This window comes from Stenella coeruleoalba (assembly GCF_951394435.1).
Source record: "Stenella coeruleoalba genome assembly, chromosome: 2".
Classification (NCBI taxonomy): Eukaryota; Metazoa; Chordata; class Mammalia; order Artiodactyla; family Delphinidae; genus Stenella; species Stenella coeruleoalba.
The window spans coordinates 78,359,059-78,383,204 of record NC_137147.1 but is presented as its reverse complement, the minus strand read 5'-3'; the positions used below and the strand labels follow the sequence as shown (position 1 = coordinate 78,383,204).

Sequence of the window (24,146 nt, the reverse complement as noted above, 5' to 3'; positions counted from 1 at the left end):
TCCTCTCCTTGCGCACCAGGAAACACAGAGGGAAGAAAAAGTCTCTTGCCTCTTTGGCAGGTCCAGACTTTTCCCCGGACTCCCTCCCGGCTAGCCGTGGTGCACTAACCCCCTGCAGGCTGTGTTCATGCTGCCAACCCCAGTCCTCTCCTGGCGTTCCGATCGAAGCCCGAGCCTCAACTCCCAGCCCTGCCCGCCCCAGCGGGTGAGCAGACAAGCCTCTCGGGCTGGTGAGTGCCGGTCGGCCCTGATCCTCTGTGCGGGAATCTCTCCGCTTTGCCCTCCAAACCCCTGTTGCTGTGCTCTCTTCCGCGGCCCCGAAGCTCCTCCCCTCTGCCACCCGCAGTCTCCGCCCGTGAAGGGGCTTCCTAGTGTGTGGAAACCTTTCCTCCTTCACAGCTCCCTCCCACTGGTGCAGGTCCCGTCCCTATTCTTTTGTCTCTGTTTATTTTTTCTTTTGCCCTACCCAGGTACATGGGGAGTTTCTTGCCTTTTGGGAGGTCTGAGGTCTTCTGCCAGCGTTCAGTAGGTGTTCTGTAGGAGTTGTTCCACGTGTAGATGTATTTCTGGTGTATCTGTGGGGAGGAAGGTGATCTCCGTGTCTTACTCTTCCGCCATCTTCCCAGGAGTCTCCAATATTTTACTTTTTTGTTACTTTTGTACTGTTTATTCCTAAATATTTTACGTTTTTGTTACTATTTTAATAAGTCTTTTCTTCAGTTTTATCTTCTAAATGGATATTTGTATCATGAAGCCTTTTTTTCAGTATATTAATTTAACATCAAGCATCTTCCTAAACTATCTTATTGTATATAGTGATTTTTCAGCCAAGTTTCTTGGGTATTCGAGGTATATAATCAAATCATCTGCAAACAGTACAGCTCTGCATCCTCCTTTACAACTTTTATACCTGTCTCATATAATTTTATATCTTTCTCTTATACAATTCAATAATATAACATAGTATAATATTATAATCTTGTATAATCACTTTCTCTTATACAATTGTTCTTGCCTAATATACCAGGTCATTGTTGAATAGTAGTATTATGGTAGTATCCTTGTCTTGGATCTGACTTTAGGAAATATCCCCAGCATTTTCCCATTAAGTTAGATGTTGGCTTTGGGCTGAGATACATGTATTTTATTAAGTTAATGAAGTATCTTGATTCCTTTTGTATTGAGTGCTTTTTTAAAAAATAGCTATTTAATTTTGTCAAATGCCTTTTGAGTGTCTTATGGAGATGATCATGATTTTCTAATAATATGATGAATAATACTAACCTACTTCCTAATATAGAACCATTCTTGCATGTCTGGCATAAATCCCTTAAAAACAAACATGATTCTGTAATTAATAGTTGGATTCTATTTGCTAATATTTTATTTTTTTGCAGTAATATTTATAAGTGAGCTTGTTCTGTAGATTCTTTGTACAATATTTGCCTATATCCATTATTTCATAAAGGGTGAGCAAAACAGTATTATAATTCTATCATTTATTAATCATTAATTCTATTCATTATTAGATGGAATACATCTATAAGGAGAAATTTTCCTTCATCAACCACTTGGTTACACAGAGGTCTAGCTTATACTGAAAAGGCAGGTTAAATGCCCCCATTTACCATTTTTTAGAATAATGAGTTTGTTTCCAGTATTCTCCAAAGATAACCAATGAGTTTTTGTGGATTTCCTTCAGTATTTCTATGAATTAATGAAGTTTTAACGTGTCTGATATGTTTTAACCATTGCCATTATTATTCTTATTGCTACTCAAATTGTCCCATTTTTGGCAAGTGGAAGTTTCTTCCGCTTGGCTTCAGAGTCTTTGATCGTTTCCCTGCTATCTTGTGTGCCAACGTTTCCAGATGCACCTTGTACAACTTCCCTCTTAGGCCAGAGCATCCAGATCTTCACACTCCCCCTTGCTCAGCCATTGGATCCGGTCCTATAAAAAAAGACATGACCTTGGGCAAGGCAGTTCAGCTCAGGCTGACCCTGTAGAACTGGCATTTGGAGGCTGTGTGTTGACTGCACTCACCTCAGCTGGGTCTTCAGTCCTTCCTGAAAGGAGACTGGGGTAGAGCATCCTTCTGTTCACTATACATGTAAATGTTTAGTCATGTGAGTAAAGTCACCAGGAAGAGTGTATAATGTTTAGCCAACAGTTATTATGTGTTATAGCAACACTGGGGTAAACAGAAGAGAAGCCCACAGAGGGAATGGTAAAAATGACGAACGAAGTAGAAAGAAAAACCAGGAAAACACAGTGTTACTGAAATCTATTTATTTTTTCCCCACAATTGTGTCTCCTTTGCACTTAGAATAATGCCTGGCCTATAGAAAGAATTGAATAACTGTTAAATAAATGAATGGTCCACTGTGTCAAATCCTATAAAAGGCAAGCTAAGTCACAGAAAAGTATTCATTTGCTTTGTCAAAACAAAGGTGATGGTAATCATTATGATGGTAGGGCAGAAGCTACTGTGGCTTGAGGAGTGCATGGTGCTCAGGCAGTGAAGAGAGCCCATGCAATGGTCTGCTCTGGAAGTAGCTCGACTAAAGATGAGAAAGTTAAGGATGATTAGAAAGGGGGGGGAGGGAAGGATATTTTCTTAGTTTAGGGTTTTTGTTGGTTTTATTTGTTTTGCTCTATTTCTTAAGTTGGAAGACACCTAAGGATATTTATAGGTTGAAGGGGAAGAGCAAATGGGGTGGCGGGATGTTACATACTGGAAAGAGGGGGTATTATTTCTGAAGCAAGACTCCTGAGGAGGCAAAGCAGTTAAGGTCCGTAGTGCACAGGTAGAGAGATTAACCTGAGCCGAAGGAAGGCCAAGGTTTCTTCTGAGACGGGAGGAAAAAGAGGGAAGCATGGTGAATAGTCAATAAGAAGTTCTTCAGTAAAGCATAAGAGTAATAAATTCAGAGCTTGGTGTCATAGGTAATATTAATAGTCTTTTATATACACTAATACTAGTTGGTATTTCTGTGCCTTTTTTCTAATGTTTGCAAGGAGCTTGTGTTTATAAAATTTTATTACATAGTTACATATTGAGACAGAATTAAAACAAAGTTTCTTTCTCTAAAAGCATCATAGCAGATCAGAGAGAGGCTGAACCAGGAAACGGAAGACCCAGGTTCTAGACTCAGCAGGACCATATAAACCTCTGGGTCCATAGAAATAATTAGCCTTTATGAAATGTATGCACTATAAGATATTTAAGAGATATAATCAAGAACACATGTTGATTAAATATGAAGTGTGAAGGGAGAGGAAAGAATCAAGAATGACTTCCAGTTTCTATCTTTGAATAACTGGATGGATGGTAGAAATACTGGAGAGAAACTAATAATACCAGATTATGAGGATCAAATGAGATATATTTAATCTATATGTAAGTTAAACAACTTCTACAAAAGACAATATATATTTAAACTATATGTAAATTAAACAAATTCTACAGAACATATTAATGTTAAGAAACTGATACATAATGTTCACTGAAAATATGAAATGTGTAGAATAAATTATAATTAGCTAAAATGGGGAGGCAAACTATAGTACAGTCTAATAGCATGTGAGGTAAAAGGAACAAAAATAAAATAATCTTACTGTTAACTTAAAAGAGATGGCAGGAATAGGTATAGAGAATTTCTAACAATTTAAAATTTCCTATATTCTTATTTATCCTGAGGTGCCATTGGTCTTGTTATTTAACTACCTATTTATTATTTCTTCTGAAACAACTGCATCATAGTAAGAATAGATAAATATAACCCTGGAGTACTGGCGATCACTGAAATGTTGGTTGCTTTAAACAAAAAGAAGTATAAAATCAAGTCAGTTTCTAGATCGCTGTTCTCCTGGGCAGTGGTTCATTTTTCAGGGCTGTTAAAGGGTCTTGTCACTCCAAGCTTCTGTGACACACTGGACTAACTGTTTGCAGCCCAAGGCATTGCATGTCCCACTTTTAAAGGCATCAAGACAAGCATCTTCTGAATTATCTGATCACTCTAATTCTATATTAATGGCACAATAATGGTGTTTTAAGTTCCTTTGTTTCATGTTAGAAATTCTCACTTACCTGCTGGGGTTTAATCATGTACTCACTCCACCCACAAATGATTCAAATTATTTCAGACCATCTGTCTTAGTGAGTTTCAGAGACATTTTTAAGCTATTCATATTTTGGATAACTTTATAGAGCATAAAAAGTATCTTGATCTTTGGTCCAAACCTCTCAGAAGTCCAGATATATAGTCTTTCCAAATTTCCCCTGCCTTTGGTGACCTGGCCATCTTCAAAATCCTAGAGAACTCACCTGAATGATTCCTTTATCACAGCTTCTAGTACCTGGTATTGTTTACAGTTTTATATTGTTTACCCTGTCTTTCTGACTAGGTTGAAAACTCTAAGGACAGAAACAACTAATACCTTATTTATACATTCCTTATGCATAGCATAATACTCTGTATATTTTTAAAAATATGATCAAATATTTACTGATAATATAATAAGGTAGGATAGCATTGGGATTAAGAGAAGAGCCTCTGGAAGTAAACTGCCTGGTGTGACATGCCATCTCTTCTCTATAAGAGCTCCATGACTTTGGATAAGTTTTCTAACATTTCTGCTCCTCGGTTTCCTCATCTATTAAACAGGGATTCTATTGTATCCATTCATAGAATTATTAGAGGAAGAAACAGGTTAATATATGTCAAACATTTAGATCAAATTCTTGCCATATACAAAGTACCATATAAATGTTTGCTTGACAGTGATAATAATCCCTATTCAACTCTATTTAATTTTAGAGCTTAATTTATTCAATAATGTGACACAACTATATGTAATATACATTAAGCAGTGTTTCCTTCAGGAAAAAAAATAATCAGGAGCATCATTCCCACTTTAATTTGTCTAGAGTTAGCAACAACTTCCCCCAAGACATCTATGAACAGACTAACATTAAGCTAGATCAGCGGGATAGTCTGATTAGCTGCTTGGTGACATGTTGTCTGATAAAGTAATGGTGTACATTCACTAAATGAACACCATTTTAAACAAAGGAACCTAGCCAATTTAGAGGCTCAATATACCACTAATGTGCAGACCAAAGCAATGCCAAAACACTGTGATGACAAACATTGTAAAGTCTTTCAAGTTCACCTTCAGTAGCACCATTACTTGCTACTTCTGGGATATGGCAAATCAACGTGATTATTCTAGGAAAGAGAGGAAAAGAGGGGGGAAGGAAAGGGAAAGAAGATATAGAAGGGCAAAGAATGGTAAAAAGATGCACACACACAAAACTATAAGCCATTACATTCATCTAACCTTTATATACATCTTAGTATTTTCCTTTAAGTGTTTTGGGGTTTGGGTTGTTTTTTTTTTTAAGGTTTTTTGATGTGGACCATTTTCTTAAAGTCTTTATTGAATTTGTTACAATATTGCTTCTGTTTTATGTTTTGTTTTTTTGGCCGCGAGGCATGTGGGATCTTAGCTCCCCGACCGGGGATCAAACCCGTACTCCCTGCACTGGAAGGCAAAGTCTTAACCACTGGTAGTCCCTTTGTTTGTTTTTACTTGGGTACACATCTATGAAACATTACACAGAGACTATTACAAAGAGGATTTAAATATTTCATTATGCTATTTGTTTTTAAATCATTCCTTATTTTAAAAAATGAAGCTATTTAGGAGAAGTGTTTTGTGCCTCAAAAAAGTACACACATAGATAGATGGATATATAGATAGAAATATCTCCAGCTATCCTTTTCATAGGGCATAAATAAAATTGTTCTTTGATTGCTGGTTAAGGTCACTTTAGAAACTGAAGCTCTTTTAACCTCTGTGTGTTCCAGTGAAGAGACAGTGATTGTTAAGTGTTTGGGACAATATTGCAGCAAAGAGAGAAATGGCAGAAGAATTTTGACAAACTGAAGGGATTGGTCACAAGCAGACAGGAAGAGGGAACACATGTTTCTAAGAAAGCATGTTCTGAGCTTTCTAGAGGGGGCTGCCACCGTAGAGAACACAGCAAGAGCTGGCTCCCCAGAACACTCGCGTGGTCTTTATCAGCTAACCAGCTCCCAAGAAGCATGTCCACCTCCTAACTCCTCTAATGGGGAGTAATGTCAATTGTTAGTCTTCCTGAACACAGGCCAGTGTATTTTACAAACAGAGGAAGTTTAGTTAAGGGACACTAGGAAAGCAAAAGACAAAACTCACTGTGAGTGTAAAATATATAAAACATAGAACTTCCATGCTATGAAATTTACGATGAGTCACATGGTAATGCAGGTATGCACACAAGAAGCTGAAAGGAAATTCACCAAACGTTAAGAGGTTATCCCCATATAAAGGCGGGATTAAGATGATTTTGGTTTTATTCCTTATATGTGTATTATGTTGTAGAAAAAAACATATAGTAAAAAAAATCGGAATAATAATTATTTTAATGATAACCTAGAGAAGAAAGATTAAGATGTAATTAACCATAAAGTCAGGGTTATTTCCCTATACTTAGATCTCAGTGAAAATCTTTGCCTCAGAATGCTTAAAATTCAAAGTTCTTACCAAGAAAAGAAAGAGGACAAACCCAAATCCACTAAAAACAATATACCTTTATTATAGAAAAGGCTCTCTTCAGTGCTTTTGTTTTATTTATGTTAACAATTCTAGTCAGGCTCTAACTAGACCAACAACTCAATTGCTAAAGCCCTTGGTTTCTTAGTATGACCCACTAGCCCAGATTAACAATTATGAAAAATTCCTATCTATTGCCACTGGTTTTAAATAAATGAGTTGGATATTTTGAGAGGAAAGGAGACAGAAAAAGTCTAATTTTCAGGGTAGATGAAAAAGATACCTAACAAAAGATAGCTTTCCCATAAAATACTATGCACTTACTGGAGGTGATAGAAAGTAAGGCTTTGGGGTAATGGCCCCCAAAATAAGAAAATAATTAATATTTTAAATTAAAATTAAAACTTAAAGATCCCTAAGGCAACTTCTAACATGAAAAATCATTAGGTTAACAGCTTCATAAAGTTATCATTAATAAAATAGATTCCAGTCTTTCTTAATAGTTTACACTTTTAAAAATAGAATCCTGTAGACTGTATCTATAGATAGATATAGAATCCTGTATCTGTCCTGTAGATAATTTCCAACTACATTAAGTCTCTTAGAGTTATCAGTGTTTCGGGGCTTGTCTTTTTTATGTTGTCTTGTTGTTGCTGCCGTTTTTTAATTAGTTTTCTGGTCCAGTTTATATCAAATTTAAGTTAAATTAGTTCTTCAATGGTTCTCAAAATGAGCCTTCTTCAAGGAAGAATGAGAGTAAGACTTAATCGCATTCTCCTTGTATTGCTGTGATAAGATTTACATTTAGACCAGGTATATATTAAGTCTAAGTTTATTTAAAGTTGAATGTAGGGACTTCCCTGGTGGTCCAGTGGTTAAGACTCCACCCTCCCAATGAAGGGTGCTCAGGTTCGATCCCTAGTCAGGGAACTAGATCCCACATACTGCAACGAAGACCCACATGCTACAAGTAAAGATCCCACATGCCTCAACGAAGATCCCGCGTGCCGCAACAAAGACCCAGTGCAGCCAAATAAATTAATTAATTTTTTTATATAAATAAATAAATTTGAATGTAGACAAGTTTAGCAGGCCATGAATCAACCTTGGGTGCCTTCATTTTGAATGTTCCTTTATACCCTTCATTTTGCCTGTGAAATAGCATAGTAAGAAAAAAGCCCAGGGCTCATACTAACAAAGGGAAGACGGTTACCTTAGAAGATCAAATATGGAAGTCTTAGACCGGGGCGTGGTGTGTGTGTGTGTGTGTGTGTGTGTGTGTGTGTGTGTGTGTGTGTGTGTGTGTGTGTGTGTGTGTGTGTGTGTGTGTGTGTGTGTGTGTGTGTGTGTGTGTGCGCGCCACACACCCAGGTTAGGTCCCCAAAGGCAATAAAGGAAACGGTAAGAGGATCAAGAGAGTCTAGCAGTAGGAGAGAAGAGTCTGTCCAGTGTCTGCCCCACCTTTACTCTCAGAGATCAGAATTTCCTCCTTTCTTTGAGGGATTTTTAGAATATAAATTACAGCCTAGATTAAATTATTGTTCTGCTAATCCTCACAAGGATCACACTTTGAAACCAGGGAAAACTGAATGATTATGAAGTTGCTATGAAACGCTGACTAGGAAAGTCTGTCCTGAGGTCTCTGAAGCATTTGCCTTGTGAATTTACCCCAACATTGCTTTCATGTGTCCTTAGTCCTCTTTGCATTTATGCTGTGAGTCCAATTCCCACTTCGCTTAGAGATTACCAAACCTGAGGGTCTCATGATAGAGACAAGTTGTATATACACATTCCCCATACCCTGAGGAAGGACCCTTCAGTCCCAGCCACGCCTGAAGAGGGATATCCAGCTGGAAAGTGGACACATCACCAAGTACTACACTACATCATCTGACCTGGTTTCCCTCCTTGTTTCAAATTTCAGGCACCTCTGTCTGGGTCCCAGTCTCTTTTAACTCACACTAGCACTTCAGCTAGTTGTGTCTTTACAACTCTATCTTCAGTTGTATCTTTATAGCACTTTTAAAATGCAGAGTTTTCAAGGACTTTTTTTTTCCTAGAGTAGTGCGTATATTGGAATAACTATATAGCTTTACCCGGTAATAAATAACTCTTTGGAGAAAAATAAATGCTTAAGATGAATATTCTGCAAAACTCCAGAATTATTGTGAAATAACATTTTTATCTACCATTTTTAGAGCCCATTTGATTTATCCCAGCTTGGCATATTAGAGTAGATATGGGAATACAAACAGCCTGATAGTTAAAATTTTGTCTGCATGTGAATCTCCTCTGGCTTCCTTCTCTGCCAGGAAAATTTTTCCTGTTGTCAGTCAACTGATCCTAATATCTTCTTGGAACAGAGAAAACATTTTCAAGTGCAAAGCAAAATTCCTCCCCCAGCCCTGGAGAGAAAACTTTGTTTTTCCTTGAGCTGTTGATGTCTTTAAGAGAAATGACGTTAGTTGGTTCAGTCAGATGATAGAGGATACAGTTAACTCCATGTAAAGGAAAAATGTTTGAATACCAGTACCACTGATTTCAAGGAAGGTTTATTTGGGTAACATTGTTTAAGAAGATAATCTGAGTCATAAATTGCACAGGGGCTAAATCCCTCTTAAGCAACAGCAGAAGACTAATTTTGTTGTAGTTTTGAATTTTGTATCTTTACCTGGAAAAAGTCCCATATTAATATGCATTTTGAAATATTTTATCAGCTTAGAAAGGAACTCAGTCCTCCTGGTGTGGACTGCATTGCTTTAATTAACTGATCATTTGCAATTCGTTTTAGAGTTCTGGTCAGAATTACTCTGAATCTAAAGAAGAAAATGAAGACACAGCTTTATCTTAAACACCAGTAAAGGGTCTTATTTTAAGGTAGACAAAGCAAGTCTTCTTTAAGACAGCCTTATGGTAATTGATCCAGAGTCTTTGAGCTTTTTCAACTATTATCCAAGCACACATTATTTTAACTGTTGGCTAAACATAAATTTATAGAAAACAGTCACCAGGGAGAATACGTAAAAACCAGAACATAGTAGTAATAGTCACAGAAAAGAGACTTAAACCAAAAAATTAAAAAACTATGTTAGAGTGTCTAAAAAGTTCTTCAATGATCTTGTATTTTAGAAAAATGAAGTATGTGTTAGGGATAATTCATGGACTGGATAGGAAAGTAGTGAGGAGTTGGGTGGAGGTGGAGAAAGAAACTCAATGACAGGAATATTGGGTAGAAAGAAGTTCTTTTGAGCTTTTAAAGTTTTTGTTATCAATTTGAGCTAAAAGGAATAAAATATTTTGGATCAATTTAAATAAAGCAAGTGAAAGGTACCCAAAATGAGAATACAGAATTACTTTTTTTCAGAAGTAATCAAGGTTAATGTCTTATTTGCAAGGGGTTTGGGCAATAATAGCTATTTAGGCAGGGTCTGTCTGAGAGGAACAGAACCAATAGGAGATGGATCTATCTATCTGTCTGTCTGTCTATCTATCTATCTGTCTATCTACCTACCTACCTACCTATCTATAGAGAGACAGAGAGACAGAGATTTTAAGGAATTGACTTATACAATTTAGGGGCCTAGAAAGTCTAAAATCCATAGGGCAGACCAGCAGGCTAGAAACTCAAAGAAGAGTTGATGTTGCAGCCTTGAGCCCAAAATCTGCAATGCAGGCCAGCAGGTGGGAAACTTGGGCAGTGTTTCTATGCTGCAGTCTTGAGGAAGAATTGCTTTTTCCTCAAGAATCCTCCATCTTTGCTCTTAAGACCTTCAACTAGTTAGAAGAGGCCCACCCAGATTATGGAGGATAATCTGCTTTATTCAAAGTCTACTGATTGTAAATGTTAATCACATCTAAAAACTATTTTCATAACAACCAAATAACTGGGCACCACAGCCTAACCAGGTTTACACATCACAACAGCTTTAGAGATGACCCTTAATTTTGTACATTTCAGTTTCTCATAGTGTCTAGGAAGAATGAGATGATGTATTAAGTATTAAGTGGAAATGTTAAATAGCATATGTATTTCTGAGATTTTGGAGTTTGATGTGCATATGTTGTGTTTGTGTGTTAAAGTTTGTGCCATATGCTCAAAATTATTAGTGTGTATTTCTAATTTATACTTTCAAAACAAGTATATGCTACCACAGAATTTCTCCTGCAATTTTCCAAAGGAATATAATCTATCCATCTCAAACATACAGTTGAATATATCTCCAATAATAACATTTAGTAAAACCTCACTGCAGATTGTGAATCATATGGCTAATATCTTTGAGGGGGAAAGTGTCTAAACGTAAAAGAAAGAAATGGTCCATTAGGATACATGACTTCAGTAAATCTAGACATTGATCTTTTGTCCTTTAACATTAGCAAGATAAAAACGAGATATATGAGAAAGTTCATTCAAGCCATTTGCATCACTTTTCAAAAGTGCTTATAAACTTAAATGCTTTGTTTTGTTTATTTTTTTGTTTTTACTTATGTTTATGTTTGCCGAGTTAGTTGAGTGATTGGTTGGTTGGTTTTTGGATTCATCTTAAGTACTTTATCAGGCTTAGAAAAAAAGAACCTATGAATGTAAATAGGAATTTAGAGAATTATTTTGAAGAAAATGATCATAGATTTTAAGTTGGTTTTATTGAAAGTACCATATCTTAATAAGTATAAACAATTTCACTAGCTTCTATAAAATAATGAGTTTTTATCTCTCCAATATCTGCCTTTTTGCTGAAATTAGATAAATAGTATATAAAAGAAAACCATCAAGAGTACCATAATACATATATTTAAGTAAGCCAGAGTATCTAATTTGCAATTTATGTAATGGAAATAAGTAGTTTAATAAAAATGGCACCAAAAGATGAGAGTAATGGGCTTAAATCATTCAAGTGATTAATAAAACTAATCATATTAGCAATTTAAATATCTATTTAAACTTTTGTATATATATTCAAATCTCTTTTATAGATATTCAGATTTATATCCATTCCTTTTGTAGTCAAAGCCAACAAATAAAAGTCTTTCTTTGCTAGGTTTGTAAAATACATTCAAAGAAATTTTTAGTGCTAACCTTAAGGATTATTTTATTCCCTTCACATTTTGACAGCCTTTCTCTCTCCCTCCCTTTTTTTTTTTAGAAATCTGTTTTCTATAGCTGCTACAAAAAATTACCTCAAACTCAGTGGCCTAAAACAACACAAATTTATTATCTTATGGTTCTGTAGGTAAGAAATCTGAATTAGGTCTCACTAGGCTAAAATCAAGGTGTTGACAGGCCTCCAGTCCTTCAGGCTGCTCTAGGGGAGAATCTGTTTCCTTTCCTTTTTCAGCTTTTATAGGCTAGCCACATTCCTTGGCTCAAGGCCCCATTCCTCCATCTCTCTTGAACAGCATCAGCCAATACCTTCTCACATGGCCATCTATCTGGGTCTCTCTCTAGTGCCTCCTTCTTACACTTACAAAGATGCATGTGATTAGATTGTTCCCACCTGGAGAATCAGGATAATCTCCCCCATCTCAGTGTCAACTGATGAGCAACCTTAATTCCATGTGTAACCATAATTCTTGCTTATCACATAACCTAACATATCAACAAGTTCCAGGCTTTAGGACACGGACATCTTGCGGGGGCCATTATTCTGCCCTGTAAATTAATAATTCTTGAAGCTAGGTGATGGGCACACAGAATACTAATTTATCAACTTTTATAAGTTTTAACTTTTCCAAAATATAAAGGTAAAACAAATAAATTTAGGATCCTATATCACCCAAGGAATTGTGTCCAGAAGAGAATTCTAAATTCAGTCACAACCTCATCAGTATTCAGCCTCTTAGGAAATTTCCATATTTATTTCCAGTGAGCTATCTGAAAAAAGATAAAATAATGCAACAATTTTAAAACTTAGAAGTATAAAAACATAGGCACACATTTTGCCTCTAGCAAACAGCTCTTCCTCAGATTTCATGCTAAAACAACAACAACAAATTTTTTTAAATAATTTTTTAAAAATACTCATTAAAGATTCTTAGAACTTTCAGGTTTGGAGAGCTCTTTCATACCATCTGGTCCAAGAAATATCTGACACATGACTTTCATGTCAAATGATCATCCACACTTTTATTGAACATCTCCAGAGGTAGAGGTGGGTCACAACCTCCAAAGTAGTCTACTGGACAACTATGATTACTAAGATTTTGTCCCACCCATATGACTTTGGAGAAAAAGGTATACTACTGCTTCTATTTAACATTCTACAAATATTTGAAAGTAGCTCATAAGTCACCCTGAGGCTAAATACCTTTAGTTCCTCTAGACATTAGTGGCAACCTGAAATTGGTAAAGAATGAAGACTATGTCCCTGTGGAACTTTATACTGGAGGAAAATTTGTCAATTTAAATGAAAGTCCTCCAACAACTCATTTATCTGATAAACTGAATCACAATACATTGGGAAAATCTAGAGAATATTTTACTCATAGCTATACTCCAAAAGCCACTCCCACAGACTTTCTGGGATTTTTAACCTTCCATAGAAAGGATATTTCACCTGGGTGGTTAAGTAACCATTTTTGTCCTCGGTTAGTCCTGGACATAGCTGTCCTGCACACCTGTGAGCCATGAGCACAGATGATGGAACCACGGAGGCCAGAGGAGCTCAAAGTCTGGTATGACTGATCTGAAGGGCTTTCAACCTTCACTGAAGATCTTTCATTAATAAGGACCAGTTGAATTTCTGCTTCTGTAACTTGAGAGAGAAGTGGATCTCTTTTCACCAATTAGCAGATTTGAAAACCAATTTTACCTGAAAAATAAAATTTAACAGAAAATGCACATTCTACTTTTCACTTTTCTAGTACCTAACTTGACAAGATTTGCTGAGAAGCTTACAATGACAAAAACCAAACAAGAGGCCATGGCGTTGTAAAATTTAAATCTTTTAAAGCTTATTTAACACAATTGTATTACCTCAGGAAAGCCTTAGTTCTAATAAAACCTGTAACAGGACCAGAGCCATGCCATTAGATTTCATTAGACAATATGGATAAATTCTAGACAGAGTTATAGGTATGAAATGAGTGGGGAAAATATTTATAGAGGCTCAACTGATAGGCAGGAGGCTCAGTTCTCACCACCTTACAAGACAGTTAACTGCCTCAACTTTTGTCAATCAGGGCCTCATCCTGTACAGCCAACTGAAAATATAAACCAATAAAAGCCCTGGTTAAGACATTTTGCCCTGAAAGCTATTCAATGACTTTTCAGAACTGAGATCTTTCAATAGCTTGTTTTACATGTCTATTGACTCTGGGCATAGTGTTGATAGCTCCTGGTGCGACTCTACCGTTCATTCTATTTTCAGAAAGGATCCCCTCTGTTCCCCCAAATCATACACTTATTAGACTGCTGGACTGTTCACCCAAATCATACACAACCCACATGCCTGACCAATTACTGGCCGTAGTTACGCAGGCCTTTAAACTTAGCTATTGTGCTACAAACAGCCACCACACTGTCCTGCCATTCACCACTTCATGCGATATCTACCAGAAGCACTTTCAGATTACGTGCAGCTTTTATCAACTTTTGCCTCTGTGGACAGGAATTAGTTATGGGTCAAGAAATAGGAGCTCAACATATACCACTCTCCTCACCCTATCCCTATATGTACACAGAAATAGATTACTGACACAAGAGTTAGTGTTACTCAGGATGGTCTTTTAACACAGCACTTTATTTTTTCATAGTTTGTGTTACCCTCTTCTTTTGAACTTCTTTCTAAACAATCTTAGAAGCATGTCTGGATATACTCAATTAAAACTACCTTATAACAGAAACTATTTGGCTAATGCAATTTAAGTCTTGCAAACTCAGAACAGCCTGAACAGGCAACTGCCCCTGATAGCTAATCACTGCCAAAAGGAAAGGTTACATGTCAACCATTCTAAAACCAAAGTTAGTGTATTTGTTAGGTGGTGTTTAAAAATAACAAGGCAACCAGTAAGTTAACTTATTTATTTGGATTGGTATAAATGTCACAAATAAGTCATCTTGGCAAATATTCAGGCAGTAGAATTATTAAAGGCAGGCATTACATGAGGACTTTATTAAGATTGTGTTTTGGTGAAGGTGGCATCTGGTTATATCTCCTTTAAAAAAAGAAAAAAAACCTTTTCAAATGAAAATCATACCCACTATGCTATAAGAAATAGGACATTATGGCCTCTACGACCCATCTGTCCATCTGATTAAATGACTCCAAAATCATTCTTTTGAAATATCCTGGCCTTTCCAGTGGGTACAATTTCGGCTCACTCAGGGGGTAGCTTGGCTTTCTCTCCTAAACTGTTTTTTTAACGTCCACACAGAGATGTAAAATAGCTCTAGTGTCTGCCAAGGTTCACCGATGTCTGCTCAGCTAGCCTTATTCCTATCCTCTCCCTCATCTTTTCTCCTTTCACTCTCATTTTTACTCACTCAGTGTATGATTTCTGTGGGCTGCTTAAAATCCTCTATGTATATATATTTAATAAATGAGTAGATGCAAAGACAGAGGAATAGATGGACAAATGTGTTCTGCTTAAGAATGAACCTGAGTCCTTTTCTGTAATACAGCTTAGTGTTTATTACACACACGCCAGGAGATCTTTCGAACCCCACCTCTTGACATTTTCCACCACATCCTTCACACACCAACACAGTGAAGCGGTTGCAACTCCGAAAACATACACCAGTTCTTCTTTGGGGCAAATGTCTTAACCATCTGGGATCTGATATCCTCATCAGAAAAATAGAATAATACTTACCCTTTAGGGTGGTTGTAAAGATTAAAAGCGTTACTTTATGAAAAGCTTATAACATGGTGCCTGGCACATAGTAAGTGCATCACACATGTTAGTTGTTTTTGTGACTGTTGTGATAGCAATGATCATATTTTTCCCCAAATCCATGGTTTTATACATACTTTTCTTCTCCCTAAAATACTGCCTTGTCCACCTGGCAAATTCATATTTATTTTTCTGTGAGGCCCTCCTAACCCCTATGGGACAAGTTAAGGTCTTCCTTCTCTGTACTTTAAAACATTTTTATAGACATTTATTTTTGTATTTAATACATTATACTCTAATGATGTCTGATGTCTTCTTTTCCCCACGAGATTGTTAAAGGTGGGGGACATGTCTCCTTAAGGATATCCCTGACACTTAGCACAGAACAAATCATCAATACGTGGGAAGAATGGAAGGTAGGAAAGAGAGGAAGGGGAATGGAAGGTTAAGAAGGGAGTGAAGAAAGGAAAAAGAGGAAGGAAGGTGCAAGCGAACAAATGAAGCCAGTCTTCTGACAGCTATCCTGTCCTCCATCATTCCTGGATGATCTCCAACAGGGATGCGTGCATCTCATTTTCAGATTCTTTCAGTGTGCTGATTGACAGTCCCCAAGTTTATCGCTCAGAGCATAAATAACTCCAGTTCTGCAAGATATTAATTCATTTTCAGTGACTAATTTGCCTCCTATTTGATGATAATGCCAACTATTGACTAAGGCAAAATCCCTCAGCTTGTCAACCAAAAAAAAAATCGCTTATTCAGAAAATGGCTCATATAGGAAAGAAGCAGCTGCTTTCGAAATGGACACAAATGAGCCAAAATTTGTCCCTTTAGAAAAAAAATCTTATCCCAGTGATTAATTTAGCTCCAATGGTGAGGTTTTGGTGAAGACAAGTGGAACATGAAGGATAAGGGAGCACAAAGTAAGCATATAGATTTTCGTCATCATTTGCTTTCTCTCTGATCATTTTCCCTGTCTAGATTTTCTAAGTTATAGATGCAGGGTTCTTATTTGATCTAGCCTGTTATATCGGAGAAAGAAAATTCAGTCAGAAAAATAAAATTAATTGTAAACTGGAAACATTTTCTCATAAAGAACAACAGTTTTTCTCCCTTGATGTGACGAAGATCCTCTTTACCAACATCCGTTTAGGACACACTGTTCACTGGCAATAGAACTCATGAAAGTGAGTAAAATTTTCCCATTTTATGAAACAATATTTCAAGCTCTGAAAATGCTACAAATATATAAGTTTTATCCGATAGCCTGTTGGACGATCCTAACAGTAATAAAGGTTGCCAGTTTTTTTCTATGGTGAAAAGATGTGTGGTAACTAGAACATAAATGAGGTTGCTTTTCTCACACAAACACACACACGTTCTCTTGCCACCAATGGAGGGAATGACCAAATGTAGATCACAAAGTCAGCTCTCTTCTTTCAAGCCAGGTTCTTCTCCGAGCCAATTTGTTTGTGGGACCCAAGCACAGCCCTTTGGAGCAGTCTCAGTCCTTCTCCCAGGAGCTCGTTGTACTTTCTGCTTTCTGTCCTCTGCATCCTCTTCTCAAAACTACCAACCAAGGAGCCTTCTAAGGTGAATCCTACTCTATTCTTACTCTTTCCATCTTCAAATAAACACTTGTATTTTCTATCTGTATTTTGTTTGATCTCTTTTCCTAACTCTCTTTGGCGCTTTTATAATTATTCTTGTCTTTTGACTCTCTCTTATATCCCTCCCCAAATCCTACTGCAGGCATGTGATTTCTACCCCTTCCAGCCCATCCTACACACCAATGCCATAGTATGTTTCCTAAGTCACAATTCAGACAGAGTTCAAATTTCTTAGCTCTTACTGTAAGCCTTTTGCAGTCTGGCCACAGTAGCCTATTTTTCAGCTACATCACCAACCATTTGGGCTTTTGATGATCACCCTCCTCATCCAGAACCTGCTCCCTCTACAGTCTTCTCTGCATCAGTAATTGATATGAACAGCCAGCCAGTTACTCAAGTGAAGAAAATCCAGGAAGTTTCTTTGAGTCCTGCCTTGCACCGCCACATCTAATACATCCCCAGGCTCCTTGACGCTACTTCCAGAGCATATGCCCACTCTGTCCATTTCTGTCCATTTGTGCTACTGCCTATCCAAATACCGTCATCAACTAAGCCCTGAACTACTACAGTAGTGCCTATTTGATCTCTCTTGCCTCTCCACAATCCAGTTCCCACACAACACCAGAAGAGAGCTTTGTGGAAACATAAATCAAATCACATCATGGCCCCTACTTCTGCCCCTATGTCATCTGGCTCATGTGAACCTCTTTGACCCCAGCCTTTACCACTTTATCTTCTCCTACTGTGCACCAGCCAAACTGGCCTTCCTTATAATCTTCTAACCCACATTTTCACCTGAAAGCCTTATTAGCACTAGCTGTTCCTTCTGCCTGTGATGTTTTTCTCCCTAAACTTTGCATGGCCGCTTATCTTTGTCATTCAGCTCTCAGCCGAAATGTCACTATATTCTTTACCCAATATATATATTCTTTACCCAATATATATATTCTTTACCCAATACAAAGTAGTTGCTAGGTCACTGTCATCATACCCTGCATGGAATTTATCTGATATTTCTTTTTGTTTTTTAGTTTGTATACTTATCTTCACTTGTTCACTGCTGAATTCTCTCATATCTAGAACAGTGCTTGGCTCTCAGTATGTGTGGAATGAATGAATGAAACTTCCTTTCCCATCTCTATGCCCTGTCCACAACACTGCACAATATTCCTGATGGAGAATAATAGGACCGACAACCAGAAGTGGATGGAGTTGCTATGGAGGCAGTAAGGCTGAGGAAGAGGAAGAGGAAACACCTGACTAGAGGGGAGCATCTTTTTTGAATGATAGTTATGAGATATGATCAACTAGGATCTTCAACATCAGCTTCAGGAAGTTTGGATCAAACATGATGTTATAGAGGATCCTTCGTAAATGTGGGGAAACAAAAACTGAATTCCATGAGGTCAGTGATGTTTGTATTGGTCAATACTATAAACCCGATACCTCAAACAGTACTTAACACACATTGGGTGCTCAATAAATAGTTGAAGGCGTAAGTAGGTGAACAAACATGATATAATCTTTAGATTCTTTTTTTTTTTTTTTTTTTTGCGGTACGCGGGCCTCTCACTGCTGTAGCCTCTCCTGTTGCGGAGCACAGGCTCCGGACACGCAGGCTCAGCGGCCATGGCTCACGGGCCCAGCCGCTCCGCGGCATGTGGGATCTTCCCAGATCGGGGCACGAACCCGTGTCCCCTGCCTTGGCAGGCGGGCTCTCAACCACTGTGCCACCAGAGAAGCCCCTTTAGGATTCTTATTTAGAAATGGTTTATAAGACACAAAAGAGATAAGAAGACTGTAGAATAAAATTTCTCAAAATCTGGGCAATGGATTCTATTTAAGTGATTTATTAAAATCCAGTTTCCTGTGCCTTTCCTAAGACTTGCTGAGTGTCATCTAAGCCTGGGATCAAGAATCTGAATGTTATGAGTTTCCTGTGTATTTTTTAATATGCATGCACACTAAAGTTTGAGAATGACTGCCCTGGGAGAGGTAAGATGATGAAAGGCCTAAAGTAGGGTCTATATTTGAGGAAATTAGTGAAAGACAAGCTGCCAGAATTTTGTGAAGTAGGGGAAAGAGTCAAAATAACTGTTTGCAACCTGGCAGACAGAGAATTACACTGTCATTGGTAAAATATAGGAGACTTGTGCATCAATTTAAAAACATATAAGGTAATAGATTTTCACCTTTTGGAAGACAATATAAAGGCATATATGTAAAGGTGGAATGTGAGACTAAATTAAGAACATTATGGGTTCCCAAAACGATGGGAGGAATTGCACTATAATAAGTAGCAAAGGTATTGCCACTGCATTCCATAGTGTGAGAGTGCTAAAGACAAGCAAGTCTCATTTCTTACTGTCAAAACCTTTATTAAAGTCATGTAACTCCTGTTTATTTCATAGTGAAAGCATTGCATATGTCTCAGTAAATAGTTCTTTGTGTACTAGATCCTTGAAATTGGCTTCCTCCCAGCCATAACACTGGGGAACTGCTAGATTAGAGCAAAGATCTGAGTGCAAATGTCTCTGGTAAATAGTAACATTTTAGAAAGTTGTTCTGCTTTCCATAGTTCAGATTTTATTCATAATTCGTAGGCTTCAGAATCTAGAATCCATACTTAGTATCAGATTTTTTTGATGTAAAGATGGGCTGAGGCCAGTGAATGTGACTCATGAGATAAATCTTAAAATTTGGAACACTTTTGTTATGTTAGCCTCTGTACTTTTTTTTTTTAAATAAATTATTTTATTTTATTTTTGGCTGCATTGGGTCTTCGTTGCTGCATGCAGGCTTTCTCTAGTTGCAGCAAGTGGGGGGCTACTCTTCGTTGCGGTGCGCAGGCTTCTCATTGCAGTGGCTTCTCTTATTGCAGAGCACAGGCTCTAGGTGTACGGGCTTCAGTAGTCATGGCACATGGGCTCAGTAACTGTAGCTTGCAGTCTCTAGAGCGCAGGCTCAGTAGTTGTGGTGCGTGGGCTTAGTTGCTCCGCAGCATGTGGGAGCTTCCTGGACCAGGGATCGAACCCGTGTCGCCTGCATTGGCAGGTAGCTTCTTAACCATTGCGCCACCAGGGAAGTCCCAGCCTCTGTACTTTTGTGTTAAGAGTAACCTGACATTTAAAATACCCAGTGAGTTGAATACCCAAAAGTAAGTTAGTCCTTCCCACCACGATGGACAGATGTTTAATATATACTTGCAGAATGATCATCATAAAACCACAACTTCCTCTTGTCAGGATCTAGTCAATCACTATCATATGAAAGAAGTAAAAGAAGGAAGGTCAGCTGATAGAAGCAGTACTATACTGCTTCTATACTCAGGAGACTGCTTGCTTCACTGCAACCATTGTAGAGACTCTGATTTTTTGAGTGTCGCAAAAGTAGAGGCAATATATTAAGTGATTCTATGTGAATTGTTCTGCAGATAAGACCTTTCTGGTTTTTTTCTCTAACTTGAATAAGAAGTAATGCTGACTCCAATTTTTTAAACAACAGCAGAGGAAAAATATGAAACTACTGCTTGAAAATTTATGCCACAAAATTTGAGTCACACATTAGTGAGGTGTGGGATACTATAATCACTTCATTGTTTCTGTTAAGGGAGCTATGAGTGTGTCTCGGCAAAAAAAAAATGCCAAAAGCTAAGTAAGGCAGCATACCTGAGAGTAACAATTCCCGACCCGCCCTAGAAATGTCTGGTGAAGAGAACATATTTAAACATAAAAGAGGACCAGAATTTCCTTCATGGGGAGTTCTATGCTTCATAGATGACCATTCCTAGGGCAACTTTCATACAGGAATTCTAGATCAAGAAACTAACCTGAAAAAAAAAAAGAAACTGACCTGATGAGGGAAATAGTTTAAACTCTTTAAAGTGTGCTAAAAATTACTACTGATCAATACCAATTCAAATATTGAAAGAAGGATCTTGGGGTGATTTGTGCATTCTGTCAATAAATATTTCTGTACAACTTTATCTCTGCATGATATAATTATGTTTCAATATCAACTATCCGAGTCTTACTCAGCTTGATGATTCCTTGAAGATCCTTAGATCTAAACTACTAATTGTCTCAGACCTAAACAACTAATTAGCATACAGTCCATGGCCTCTTTTGCTTGGTCCCCTCAGTACCCAAGCTACCTAGAGGATGTCCAATGCAGAAGCAGAGGAGGAGGAAAGCTACCTAGAGGCTGTCCAATGCAGAAGCAGAGGAGGAAAGAAGTGATCCTTATCCAGAGGCTTAGAGCATTGGACATAAAGTCAAATGTTTCAAAAGACAAAGAGCTTTTCTGTGTCCTTGGCTTGTTGTGAAATGGCTCACTTTAAAAATATGAAGGGACTTCCCTAGTGGCATAGTAGTTAAGAATCTGCCTGCCAATGCAGGGGACACGGGTTCGAGCCCTGGTCTAGGGAGATCCCACATGCCGTGGAGCAACTAAGCCCATGCACCACAACTACTGAGCCTGTGCTCTAGAGCCCATGAGCCACAACTACTGAGCCCGTGTGCCACAACTACTGAAGCCTGTGTGCCTAGAGCCCATGCTCCACAACAAGAGAAGCTATCACAATGAGAAGCCCGCACACAACAACGAAGAGTAGCCCCTGCTCGCAGCAACTAGAGAAAGCCTGTGCGCAGCAACTAGAGAAAGCCTGTGCACAGCAACAAAGATCCAATGCAGCCAAAAATAAATAAATAAAATTTATTAAAAAAAAAAACAATATGAAGATCCTCTCCCTTCATCTTAATACTGTAATACTTCTATTATTTTTATCACTTTCTCCCACATGGATAAAGATCAGTCATACACTAGAAGGAAGAAGTGTTTTTTTTCTGAAGAGAGAGATGTTTTCCATGTGTCAAGGACAACTGAGCTCAGAAGGCATAAATTAGATTTATTTAGAGGCTGAATTTATATAAGACTAAATTGTGATATTTTACTTCCCTCAAGTTTGGCCTTAAAACCATGCCACTTTGTTCTGAAGGTCTATTTTTATTTTTGTAGATATTAGATTTATAGGCCTTTTGTGAATGACAGATGACACTGTTACATTTAGGTATATTTTAATCATTTAGCAATGTGCTAATAACCAACTGCATTTAGTGAATGAATATTTTTTAAAAACTCCGAAACGCAACTCTTTAAATCTACTGTTGATATTTACATTTTTTCATCAGAGTGATTGTGCTGTAATTACCTAGAAATAAATAGCCCCTAACTAATTTTGCCCATGTCTAGTCCTCCTTTCAACAATAGCTAATCAAATGTTTAGAAAGCAAAAATTAAAAGAAAATTTCATTCGTGATGCTCAACAACTACAAAATACTTTTTAAGTTTTTTTGTCAGAAGATTATAATTTTTTTTGTAGGGCATTAAAAAGGCATAGAACCAGATACATAAATATAAGAGAAATAAATCACTTTCAATAATTTAGTCTAAAAACAATTAACTCTAGGTCATTTCTCAAAGTCAGTCTTCTAGGTCAGGAAAATGGAAAGTAATTTAGAGAAGCATAATACCTTTTACTAAATATTTCAAATCCAGGACGTCCATCTATATTATAAGTAGATAGAGAAAGAATTATTTAACAGCAGTTCAGACACTTCCCAGCTATGAACAACCAACTTGCAAACATCAACTTGTGAGTAAAGGGATGTACACTTTCCTCTCCCCACTGCAACAAAGCTAAATTGGTGCTGGTTATGGGAACTTCCTAGTTTACATCTCTTCTCTATCCCTTCCATTCTGTATCGCCAAGAAGATTGTGCACAAAGCACACACAGCAAGTTAGCAGGCTTCTCCGAGATGGAGTGGGACTCAGAACTCTTCCATTTATTGAGACTCCCGGTATGTTAAAATTTCTAAATGTGTTAAAATGAGGTTACAACATTTGTAGCCAAATTTGTATTTTAAATGTTCAATCCTGAAAATGAGTCTCAATGACAGTGTGGATAACCTCATTAGGAGACAACATCAAGAGTCTGAATTTGAGGCCCTCAGGAGGATGAGAACAGACCAAACGGCTCTCCAAACTCTCTATAATTAGCCCTGCTATTTACTCCCAGGTTTCATTCTCTTGCAGTTTTCTATCAGGGTTCCCTGCCACCAGTATTTCATACCTCCAATCTATCCTCCATAATGCTGCCAGAGTGATCTTTCTAAAATGCCCATTTGAGGACTTCCCTGGTGCCACAGTGGTTAACAATCCGCCTCCCAATTCAGGGGACATGGGTTCGAGCCCTGGTCCGGGAAGATCCCACATGCCGCGGAGCAACTAAGCCTGTGCACCACAACTGCTGAGACTGTGCTCTATGGCCCACGAGCCACAACTACTGAGCCCACGTGCTGCAACTACTGAAGCCCACGCGCCTAGAGCCCATGCTCCACAAGAGAAGCCACCGCAATGAGAAGCCCGTGCACCGCAACGAAGAGTAGCCCCCGCTCGCCACAACTAGAGAAAGACTGCATGCAGCAACGAAGACCCAGCACAGCTAAAAAATAATAAAAAATAAATTAAAAAAAATTTTTTAATTAAAAAAAATAAACAAAATGCCCATTTGATGATGTTATTCCCCTGTTTAAATCCCTCCTCAGATTTCCAGTCATCTGTAGGATAAGGCAGGCTGCTTCACATGGGGACCACAGTCCCACCTGGCTCACCCCTCCATTTCTGTCTCCTGGCACATTCCTTCTCTCCTCTCAGCCTCTGTACTCAGTGCACTTTCATTTGCTCCCAGTGTTCCCAGAACCTGGACTGTTCTGGCTCTCTCCTTCTGCCTGTAAAATACCTGCTCCTCCTTCAGGATTCACCACAAGTCTTTGAGGAACCCTTCGGGAGGCTCTGGCCACCTTCTTTTTTTTTTTTTTTTTCTGGCTCCACATAGCCTAGTTACTTTTTCACAGTCTTTATCACAACTGTTGCCCTTAGTTGCTTATGAATTTGACTCACCTTACTACGCTTGAAGTTTCTTGAGGGCAGGGACTGTGTTTCATGCATTTTTTTTATCCTCAGTACCTGAGCACAGAGGGTACTCCATTAATTCGTATTACCATATTCTCATCTCTGTTATTGCTGTTCCGTTTACTTGATTTTT

The 24,146-nt window shown here is 37.9% G+C and overlaps 1 protein-coding gene and 1 long non-coding RNA gene across 8 annotated transcripts in view; one reads left to right on the top strand and one right to left on the bottom strand.

Moving 5' to 3' along the window:
- Positions 1 to 24,146, top strand: part of DPH6 (diphthamine biosynthesis 6) — a 443,212-nt gene that overhangs the window by 378,579 nt on the left and 40,487 nt on the right. The gene's annotated exons all lie outside the window — the stretch shown is intronic.
- LOC307182791 overlaps positions 11,461 to 24,146 on the bottom strand; it is a 140,912-nt gene continuing 128,226 nt past the window's right edge. The window contains exons 4-5 of one of the 2 annotated variants that reach the window (XR_013827261.1): positions 13,153 to 13,407; positions 11,461 to 12,470 (exon numbers count right to left, since the gene is read on the bottom strand). This is a non-coding gene — a long non-coding RNA (uncharacterized lncRNA). Of the gene's footprint in view, positions 13,408 to 24,146 lie in introns of both variants that reach the window. The other variant, XR_013827260.1, reaches the window with a different exon arrangement.